A 9,728-nucleotide genomic window follows, 5' to 3' on the forward strand; every position below is an offset into this window, starting at 1 on the left:
ACTTCCTTCCAAATTCCTAATGGAGGATCTAGTTTCAGTCATGAAACTTTGAGTGGTTTTGATTAGATCAGAGACCATGGTTGCTAAGTCAGAGGTATTCTGCTTAGAGCTCTCTGTTGTTGCTGAGAAGATGATGGAAAAAGGTTTACCATTGTAAACCTGTTTCTTCCACCATTATTATTGAAACCTTGCTGAGGTCTCTCTTGATTCTTCCATGAGAGATTTGGGTGATTTCTCCATGAAGATTATGGTGTTTCCATAGGGTTCTCCTAGGTAATTCACCTCTTCCATGGAAGGGTTCTCAGGATCATAAGCTTCTTCCTCAGAAGCATCCTTAGTACTGTTTGGTGCATTTGCATTCCAGACAGACTTTGAGAAATCAAATTGACTTGTTGAGTCAATATTTTGTTCTGAGCAATATGGCATTCAGAGTGTCAATCTCAAGAACTCCTTTCTTCTGACTAGTCCCATTGTTCACAGGATTTCTTTCAGAAGTGTACATGAATTGGTTATTTGCAACCATTCAATCAATTCTTGAGCTTCTGCAGGCGTCTTCTTCAAATGAAGAGATCCTCCTGCAGAGCTATCCAAAGACTCTTGGATAGTTCAGAGAGACCATCATAGAAAATGCCTATGCTCCATTCAGAAAGCATGTCTGAGGGACATCTTCTGATTAATGCTTGTATCTTTCCCAAGCTTCATAGAGGGATTCTCCATCCTTCTGTCTGAAGGTTTGGACTTCCACTCTAAGCTTACTCCATCTTTGTGGTGGAAAGAACTTTGCCAAGAAGGCATTGACTAGCTTTTCCCAAGAGTCCAGGCTTTCTTAGGTTGAGAATCCAACCATATTCTAGCTCTGTCTCTTACAGCAAAAGGGAATAGCATCAGTCTATAGACCTCAGGGTTAACCCCATTAGTCTTGATGTGTCACAGATTTGCAAGAATTCAGCTAAGAACTGATGAGGATCTTCCATTGGAAGTCCATGGAACTTGCAATTCTGTTGCATTAGAGAAAACTAATTGAGGCTTAAGTCAAAGTTGTTTGCTCCAATGGCAGGGATAGAGATGCTTCTCCCATAGAAATCAGGAGTAGGTGCAGTAAAGTCACCAAGCACCTTCCTTGCATTTGGCATTGTTGTTGTTTTCGGCTGCCATGTGTTCTTCTTCCTTGAAGAATTCGGTCAGATCCTCTAAAGAGAGTTGTGCTTTAGCTTCTCTTAGCTTTCTCTTCAAGGTTCTCTCAGGTTCAGGGTCAGCTTCAACAAGAATGCCTTTGTCTCTGCTCTGCTCATATGAAAGAGAAGAGAAAAGAAAGTGTGGAATCCTCTATGTCACAGTATAGAGATTCCTTGAAATGTCAGAGGAAAAGAGAATAGAAAGAAGAAGCAGAAGAAGAATTCGAACTTTAGTTAGATAAGGTTCGAATTGTGCATTTAGAAGAGTGGTACTCCATAAATAGAAGGATGTGGGAAGGAGGGAAGAGAATTTCGAAAATTCAATTAAAAGATTTTGAAAACATTTTGAAAATTTGGTTGATAATTTTCGAGAATTCAAAGTGAAAAGAAATCAAGTGATTTTTGAAAAAGATTTTGAAATTAGAAATTAAAAGATTTGATTGAAAACTATTTTAAAAAGATGTGGTTAAAAAGATTTACTTGAGAAGTATGGTTTTAAAAAGATGTGATTGAGAAGATATGATTTGAAAACCAATTTTAAAAGATGATTTGAAAACACTTTGAAAAGATATGATCTAAAAAAAATGATTGCCTAACAAGAAAAGATATGATTGAAACATTTAAACCTTTCTCAACAGAAAAGGTAACAATCTTGTGATGTTCAATCAAATCATTAATGTTAGTAAGTATCTTTAAAAAGGGAAAGAAATTGATTTTGAAAACATTTGATTGAAAAGATATGATTGAAAAGATTTGATTTGAAAAACTTTGAAAACTTGAAAAAAAAATTGATTTTGAAAACAAAATCTTCCCCTGGCACCATCCTGGCGTTTAAACGCCCAGAATGGTATACATTCTGGCGTTTAACGCCCAAAATGCACCCTTTTTGGGCGTTAAACGCCCAACCAGGTACCCCTGGCTGGCGTTTAAAACGCCAGTCTGCCTTCTTCACTGGGCATTTTGAATGCTCAGCTTTTTCTGTATAATTCCTCTGTATGTTCTGAATCTTCAATTTTGTATCATTGACTTGAAAAGACACAAATTAAAAATATTTTGGATTTTAATAATCAAAATGCAAAAAGAATCAATTAACAATGCATGCAAGCACCAAACTTAGCAGTTTGTATACTACTGACACTAATAATATGAGAATGCATATGAGACACACAAAATACTTCAAGTCAATAGAAGTCAAAGATCAAAACAAAGAAATATATGCATGGATTCGAAAAATATAACAAAAACATGCATAAGACACCAAACTTAAGATGAGACTCTAGACTCAAACAAGAAACATCAAATATTTTTGGTCTTTTTATGATTTTGTAAATTTTTTTTTTGTGTTTTTCGAAAATTAAATGAGAAAAGGTATCAAAATTCTTAATGAGAATTCCAGGGATCAGTGCAATGCTAGTCTAAGACTCCGGTCCAGGAATTAGACATGGCTTCACAGCCAGCCAAGCTTTCAAAGAAAGCTTCGGTCCAAAACACTAGACATGACCAAAGGTCAGCCAAATCTTAGCAGATCACTGCTCCAAGAGCAAAATTGATGAGAATCAACCAAGCTCTTGTGGTGATGAGTTGAAACCTCGGTCCAATTAGATTAGACATGGCTTCTCAGCCAGCCAGATTTCAACAAATCATCATGAAACTCTAGAATTCATCTTCAAGAATTTCGAAAAAAAATAATACCTAATCTAAGCAACAAGATGAACCGTCAGTTGTCCAGCCTAAACAATCCCGGGCAATAACACCAAAAATTTGATGTTGTTGCCGGATCTTGGCACTGATGTTACCAAAAGCTTGCTCAAAACTTGAACAATCCCCGGCAACGGCGCCAAAAAACTTGCGCGAAATGTGAACTATACTTTTTCACAACTCTCATAATCCCTGGTAATGGCTCCAAAAACTTGGTGCGCTCAATACCATGGCATTACACAACTTCGCACAACTAACCAGCAAGTGCACTGGGTCGTCCAAGTAATAAACCTTACGTGAGTAAGGGTCAATCCCACGGAGATTGTTAGTATGAAGCAAGCTATGGTCATCTTGTAAATCTTAGTCAGGCAAACTCAGATATATATGGTGATGAACGAAATAATATAAAGATAAAGATGGTGATACTTATGTATATCATTGGTGTAAGAGCTTCAGACAAGTGTATGAAGATGCCTTCCCTTCCGTCTCTGCTTTCCTACAGCCTTCATCCAATCCTTTCTTACTCCTTTCCATGGCAAGCTCGTGTAGGGTCTCACTGTTGTCAGCAGCTACCTCCCATCCGCCAGTGAAAGTAATGCACACACTCTGTCACAGTGCTGCCAGTCACCGGTTTGGTTCCCTCCCCTACCGGAATAGAATAACTCTTTTGCGTCTGTCACTAACGCCCAGTAGGTTGCAGGTTTGAAGCACGTCACAGTATTCAATCATTGAATCCTACTCAGAATACCACAGACAAGGTTAGACCTTCCGGATTCTCTGAATGCCGCCATCAGTTCTTGCCTATACGAAGACTCTGATCTCACGGAATGGCTGGCTCGTTTGTCAGGCGAGCACTCGGTTGTCAGGCGATCAACCATGCATCGTGCAATCAGAAATCCAAGAGATATTCACTAAGCCTCAGATGCTTGTAGAACAAGAATGGTTGTCAGTCACCTTGTTCATGGGTGAGAATGGTGATGGGCGTCAATCATCACCTTCATCATATTGAAGAACAAGTGATATTTGGTAAAAGAACAAGTGGAATTGAATGGAAAAGAACAATAGTAATGCATTAATACTCGAGGTACAGCAGAGCTCCACACCTTAATCTATGGTGTGTAGAAACTCCACCGTTGAAAATACATAAGAACAAGGTCTAGGCATGGCCGAATGACCAGCCTCTCAAAGGTCTAAGAACTAGATGTCCAAAAGCTCTCAAAGATTCAAGATGAAAATACAATAGTAAAAGGTCCTATATATAGAAAAACTAGTAGCCTAGGGTGTACAGAGATGAGTAAATGACATAAAAATCCTTCCGGGCCCACTTGGTGTGTGCTTGGGCTGGGCAATGAAGCATTTTCGTGTAGAGACTCCCTTCGCGTTTAACTCCAGCTTTTATGCCAGTTTGGGCGTTTAAACTCCCAATTAGGTGCCAGTTCCGGCGTTTAACGCTGGAATTCTGAGGGTGACTTTGAACGCCGGTTTGGGCCATCAAATCTGGGCAAAGTATAGACTATTATATATTGCTGGAAAGCCCAGGATGTCTACTTTCCAACGCCGTTGAGAGCGCGCTAATTGGGCTTCTGTAGCTCCAGAAAATCCGCTTCGAGTGCAGGGAGGTCAGAATCCAACAGCTGCAGTCCTTTTGAGTCTTGGATCAGATTTGCTCAGGTCCCTCAATTTCAGCCAGAAAATACCTGAAATCACAGAAAAACACACAAACTCATAGTAAAGTCCAGAAAAGTGAATTTTAATTAAAAACTAATAAAAATATGCTAAAAACTAACTAGATCATATCAAAAACATACTAAAAACAATGCCAAAAAGTATACAAATCATCCGCTCATCAATTTGATTCAACATCTCAAGTATGTTGCCTTTTCTGTTGAGAAAGGTTTAATGTTTGAATCATATCTTTCCTTGTTAGCCAAGTCATTAATTTTTTTTAAAAAATCAAATCTTTTTAAATTGTTTTTCAAATCATATCTTTTCAATCATATCTTTTTAATCACATCTTTTTCAAAAAAGTTTTCAATCATATCTTCTTCAAAATCTTTTTCAAAATGTTTTTAAAATCTTTTTAACTTAATTTTCGAAAATTCTTCCCCTCTTCTCACACCCTTCTATTTATGGAGTAACACTCCTCTCCAATGCACAATTCGAACTCTATCTCACTAAGTTCGAATTCTTCTCCCTCTTCCTTCTATTTTTCTGTTCCTCTGACACCTCAAGGAATCTCTATACTGTGACATAGAGGATTTCACATTTTCTTGTTCTCTTCTCTTTCATATGAGCAGGAGCAAAGACAAAAGCATTCTTGTTGAAGCTGACCCTGAACCTGAAAGGACCTTGAAGCAAAAGCTAAGAGAAGCTAAGGCACAACTCTCTGTAGAGGACCTGACAGAAATATTCAAAGAAGAAGAACCCATGGCAGCCGAAAACAACAACAATGCCAACAATGCAAGGAAGGTGCTGGGTGACTTTACTGCACCTACTCCCGACTTCTATGGGAGAAGCATCTCTATCCCTACCATTGGAGCAAACAACTTTGAGCTTAAGCCTCAATTAGTTTCTCTAATGCAACAGAATTGCAAGTTCCATGGACTTCCATTGGAAGATCCTCATCAGTTTTTAGCTGAATTCTTGCAAATCTGCAACACTGTCAAGACTAATGGGGTTGACCCTGAGGTCTACAGACTTATGCTATTCCCTTTTGCTGTAAGAGACAGAGCTAGGATATGGTTGGACTCACAACCTAAAGAAAGCCTGAACTCTTGGGAAAAGCTAGTCAATGCCTTATTGGCAAAGTTCTTTCCACCTCAAAAATTGAGTAAGCTTAGAGTGGAAGTCCAAACCTTCAGACAGAAGGAAGGAGAATCCCTCTATGAAGCTTGGGAAAGATACAAACAATTGATCAGAAAGTGTCCCTCTGACATGCTTTCTGAATGGAGCATCATAGGTATTTTCTATGATGGTCTCTCTGAACTATCCAAGATGTCATTGGATAGCTCTGCTGGAGGATCTCTTTATTTGAAGAAGACACCTGCAGAAGCTCAAGAACTAATTGAAATGGTTGCAAATAACCAATTCATGTACACTTCTGAAAGGAATCCTGTGAACAATGGGACAAGTCAGAAGAAAGGAGTTCTTGAGATTGATACTCTGAATGCCATATTGGCTCGGAACAAAATATTGACTTAGCAAGTCAATTTGATTTCTCAAAGTCTGTCTGGAATGCAAAATGCACCAGGCAGTACTAAGGATGCTTCATCTGAAGAAGAAGCTTATGATCCTGAGAACCCTTCAATGGAAGAGGTGAATTACCTGGGAGAACCCTATGGAAACACCTATAATTCTTCATGGAGAAATCATCCAAATTTCTCATGGAAAGATCAACAGAGACCTCAACAAGGTTTCAACAATAACAATGGTGGAAGAAACAGGTTTAGCAATGGCAAGCCTTTTCCATCATCTTCTCAGCAACAGACAGAGAGTTCTAAGCAGAGCCACTCTGACTTAGCAACCATGGTCTCTGATATAATCAAAATCACTCAAAGTTTCATGACTAAAACAAGGTCCTCCATTAGAAATTTGGAGGCACAAGTGGGACAGCTGAGCAAGAAAATTACTGAACTCCCTCCTAGTACTCTTCCAAGCAATACAGAAGAGAATCCAAAAGGAGGGTGCAAGGCCATCAACATGACCTACATGGCCGAACTTGGAGAGGATGAAGAGGCAGTGAACGCCACTGAGGAAGACCTCAATGGACGTCCACTGGCCTCCAATGAGTTCCCTAATGAGGAATCATGGGAATCTGAGGCTCAAAATGAGACCATAGAGATTCCATTGGACTTACTTCTGCCATTCATGAGCTCTGATGAGTATTCTTCCTCTGAAGAGGATGAGTATGTCACTGAAGAGTAAGTTGCTAAATACCTTGGAGCAATCATGAAGCTAAATGACATGTTATTTGGTAATGAGACTTGGGAGAATGAACCCCCTTTGCTCACCAAAGAACTGGATGACTTGTCTAGGCAGAAATTACCTCAAAAGAGACAAGATCCTGGGATGTTTTTAATACCTTGTACCATAGGCACCATGACCTTCAAGAAGGCTCTGTGTGACTTAGGGTCAAGTGTAAACCTCATGCCTCTCTCTGTAATGGAGCAGCTAGGGATCTTTGAGGTACAAGCTGCAAGAATCTCACTAGAGATGGCAGATAATTCAAAGAAACAAGCATATGGACTTGTAGAGGATGTTCCGGTAAAGGTTGAAGACCATTACATCCCTGCTGATTTCATAGTCCTAGAGACTGGGAAGTGCATGGATGAATCCATCATCCTTGGCAGACCCTTCCTAGCCACAGCAAAGGCTATGATTGATGTGGACAGAGGTGAATTGATCATTCAAGTGAATGAAGAATCCTTCGTGTTTAAGGCTCAAGGATATCCCTCTGTCACCATGGAGAGGAAGCATGAAGAGCTTCTCTCAAAACAGAGTCAAACAGAGCCCCCACAATCAAACTCTAAGTTTGGTGTTGGGAGGCCACAACCAAACTCTAAGATTGGTGTTGAACCCCCACATTTAAACTCTAAGTTTGGTGTTGGGAGGTTCCAATATTGCTCTGAGTATCTGTGAGGCTCCATGAGAGCCCTCTGTCAAGCTACTCACATTAAAGAAGCGCTTGTTGGGAGGCAACCCAATGTTATATTTTATCTATTTTCCTTTGTTATTTTATGTTTTCTGTAGGTTGATGATCATGAAAAGTCACAAAATCAATTGAAAAAGCAAAAACAGAATGAAAAACAGAAAGAAAAATAGCACACCCTGGAGGAAGATCTTGCTGGCGTTTAAACGCCAGTAAGGGTAGCAGTTGGGCGTTTAATGCCCAGTCTGGCACCATTCTGGGCGTTTAACGCCAGAAAGGGGCACCAGACTGGCGTTAAACGCCAGAAAAGGGCAAGCACTTGGCGTTAAACGCCAGAAATGGGCACTAGCCCGGCGTTTAACACCAGAATTGGCTCAGAATGCATTTTTGCACACCATTTGGTGCAGGGATGACTTTTCCTTGACACCTCAGGATCTGTGGACCCCACAGGATCCCCACCTACCCCACCACCCTCTTTCTTCTTCACCCATTCACCAATCACCTCAATACCTCTTCCCCAAAAACCCTTCACCTATCAAATCCCATCTTTCTCTTCACCACTCACATCCATCCTTCATAAAACCCCACCTACCTCACCATTCAAAATTCAAACCACTTTCCCTCCCAAACCCACCCTTCCATAGCCGAACCCCATCCCTCTCTCCATCCCTATATAAACCCATCTTCACTCCCTCATTTTCACACACCCTAAACACCACTTCTTCCCCTTTGGCCGAACCACAAAGCCATCTCCATCTTCTCTATTTTTTCTTCTTCTACTCTTTTCTTTCTACTTTTGCTCGAGGACGAGCAAACCTTTTAAGTTTGGTGTGGTAAAAGCATTGCTTTTTGTTTTTCCATAACCATTTATGGCATCTAAGGCCGGAGAAACCTCTAGAAAGAGGAAAGGGAAGGCAAAAGCTTCCACCTCTGAGTCATGGGAGATGGAGAGATTTATCTCAAGAGTGCATCAAGACCACTTCTATGAAGTTGTGGCCTTGAAGAAAGTGACCCCCGAGGTCCCTTTCAAACTCAAAAAGAGTGAATATCCGGAGATCCGACATGAGATCCGAAGAAGAGGTTGGGAAGTTCTTACCAACCCCATTCAACAAGTCGGAATCTTAATGGTTCAAGAGTTCTATGCCAATGCATGGATCACCAAGAACCATGATCAAAGTGTGAACCCGGACCCAAAGAATTGGTTTACTATGGTTCGGGGGAAATACTTAGATTTTAGTCCGGAAAATGTAAAGTTGGCATTCAACTTGCCCATGATGCAAGGAGATGAACACCCTTACACTAAAAGGGTCAACTTTGATCAAAGGTTGGACCAAGTCCTCACGGTCATTTGTAAAGAGGGCGCCCAATGGAAGAGAGATTCAAGAGGGAAGACAGTTCAATTGAGAAGGCATGACCTCAAGCCCGTGGCTAGGGGATGGTTGGAGTTCATCCAACGCTCAATCATTCCCACTAGCAACCGGTCCGAAGTTACTATAGACCGGGCCATCATGATCCATAGTATCATGATTGGAGAAGAAGTAGAAGTTCATGAGGTTATAGCCCAAGAACTCTATAAGGTGGCGGACAAGTCCTCTAGCTTGGCAAGGTTAGCCTTTCCACATCTCATTTGTCACCTCTGTTATTCAGTAGGAATTGACATAGAAGGAGACATCCTCATTGATGAGGACAAGCCCATCACTAAGAAAAGGATGGAGCAAACAAGAGACCCCTCTCATCATGAAATCCCTGAGATACCTCAAGGGATGCACTTTTCTCCACAAAACTATTGGGAGCAACTGAACACCTCCCTAGGAGAACTGAGTTCCAACATGGGACAACTAAGGGTGGAGCACCAAGAACATTCCATCCTCCTCCATGAAATTAGAGAAGATCAAAGAATCATGAGAGAGGAGCAACAAAGGCAAGGAAGAGACATTGAGGAGCTCAAGCACTCCATAAGACCTTCAAGAGGAAGAACAAGCCGCCATCACTAAGGTGGACCCGTTCTTTAATCTCCTTGTTCTTTATTTTTCTGTTTTTCGAAAATTATGCTCTATGGTTATCTATGTTTGTGTCTTATGATCATTAGTGTCTTAGTGTCTATGCCTTAAAGTTATGAATGTCCTATGAATCCATCACCTTTCTTAAAATGAAAAATGTTCTTAATTGAAAAAGAGAAGAATTGCATGAATTTCAGATTTTATAAC

General features: G+C 40.5%; 1 non-coding gene across 1 annotated transcript; it reads left to right on the forward strand.

The window, feature by feature from the left end:
• The first annotated feature begins 647 nt into the window (after positions 1-647).
• Positions 648-754, forward strand: LOC130952194 (small nucleolar RNA R71). The gene has a single exon (XR_009074374.1). It is a non-coding gene; the product is annotated as a small nucleolar RNA R71 (small nucleolar RNA).
• The last annotated feature ends 8,974 nt before the right edge of the window (positions 755-9,728 follow it).

This window comes from Arachis stenosperma, chromosome 9 (genome assembly GCF_014773155.1).
Source record: "Arachis stenosperma cultivar V10309 chromosome 9, arast.V10309.gnm1.PFL2, whole genome shotgun sequence".
In the NCBI taxonomy this organism is placed as follows: Eukaryota; Viridiplantae; Streptophyta; class Magnoliopsida; order Fabales; family Fabaceae; genus Arachis; species Arachis stenosperma.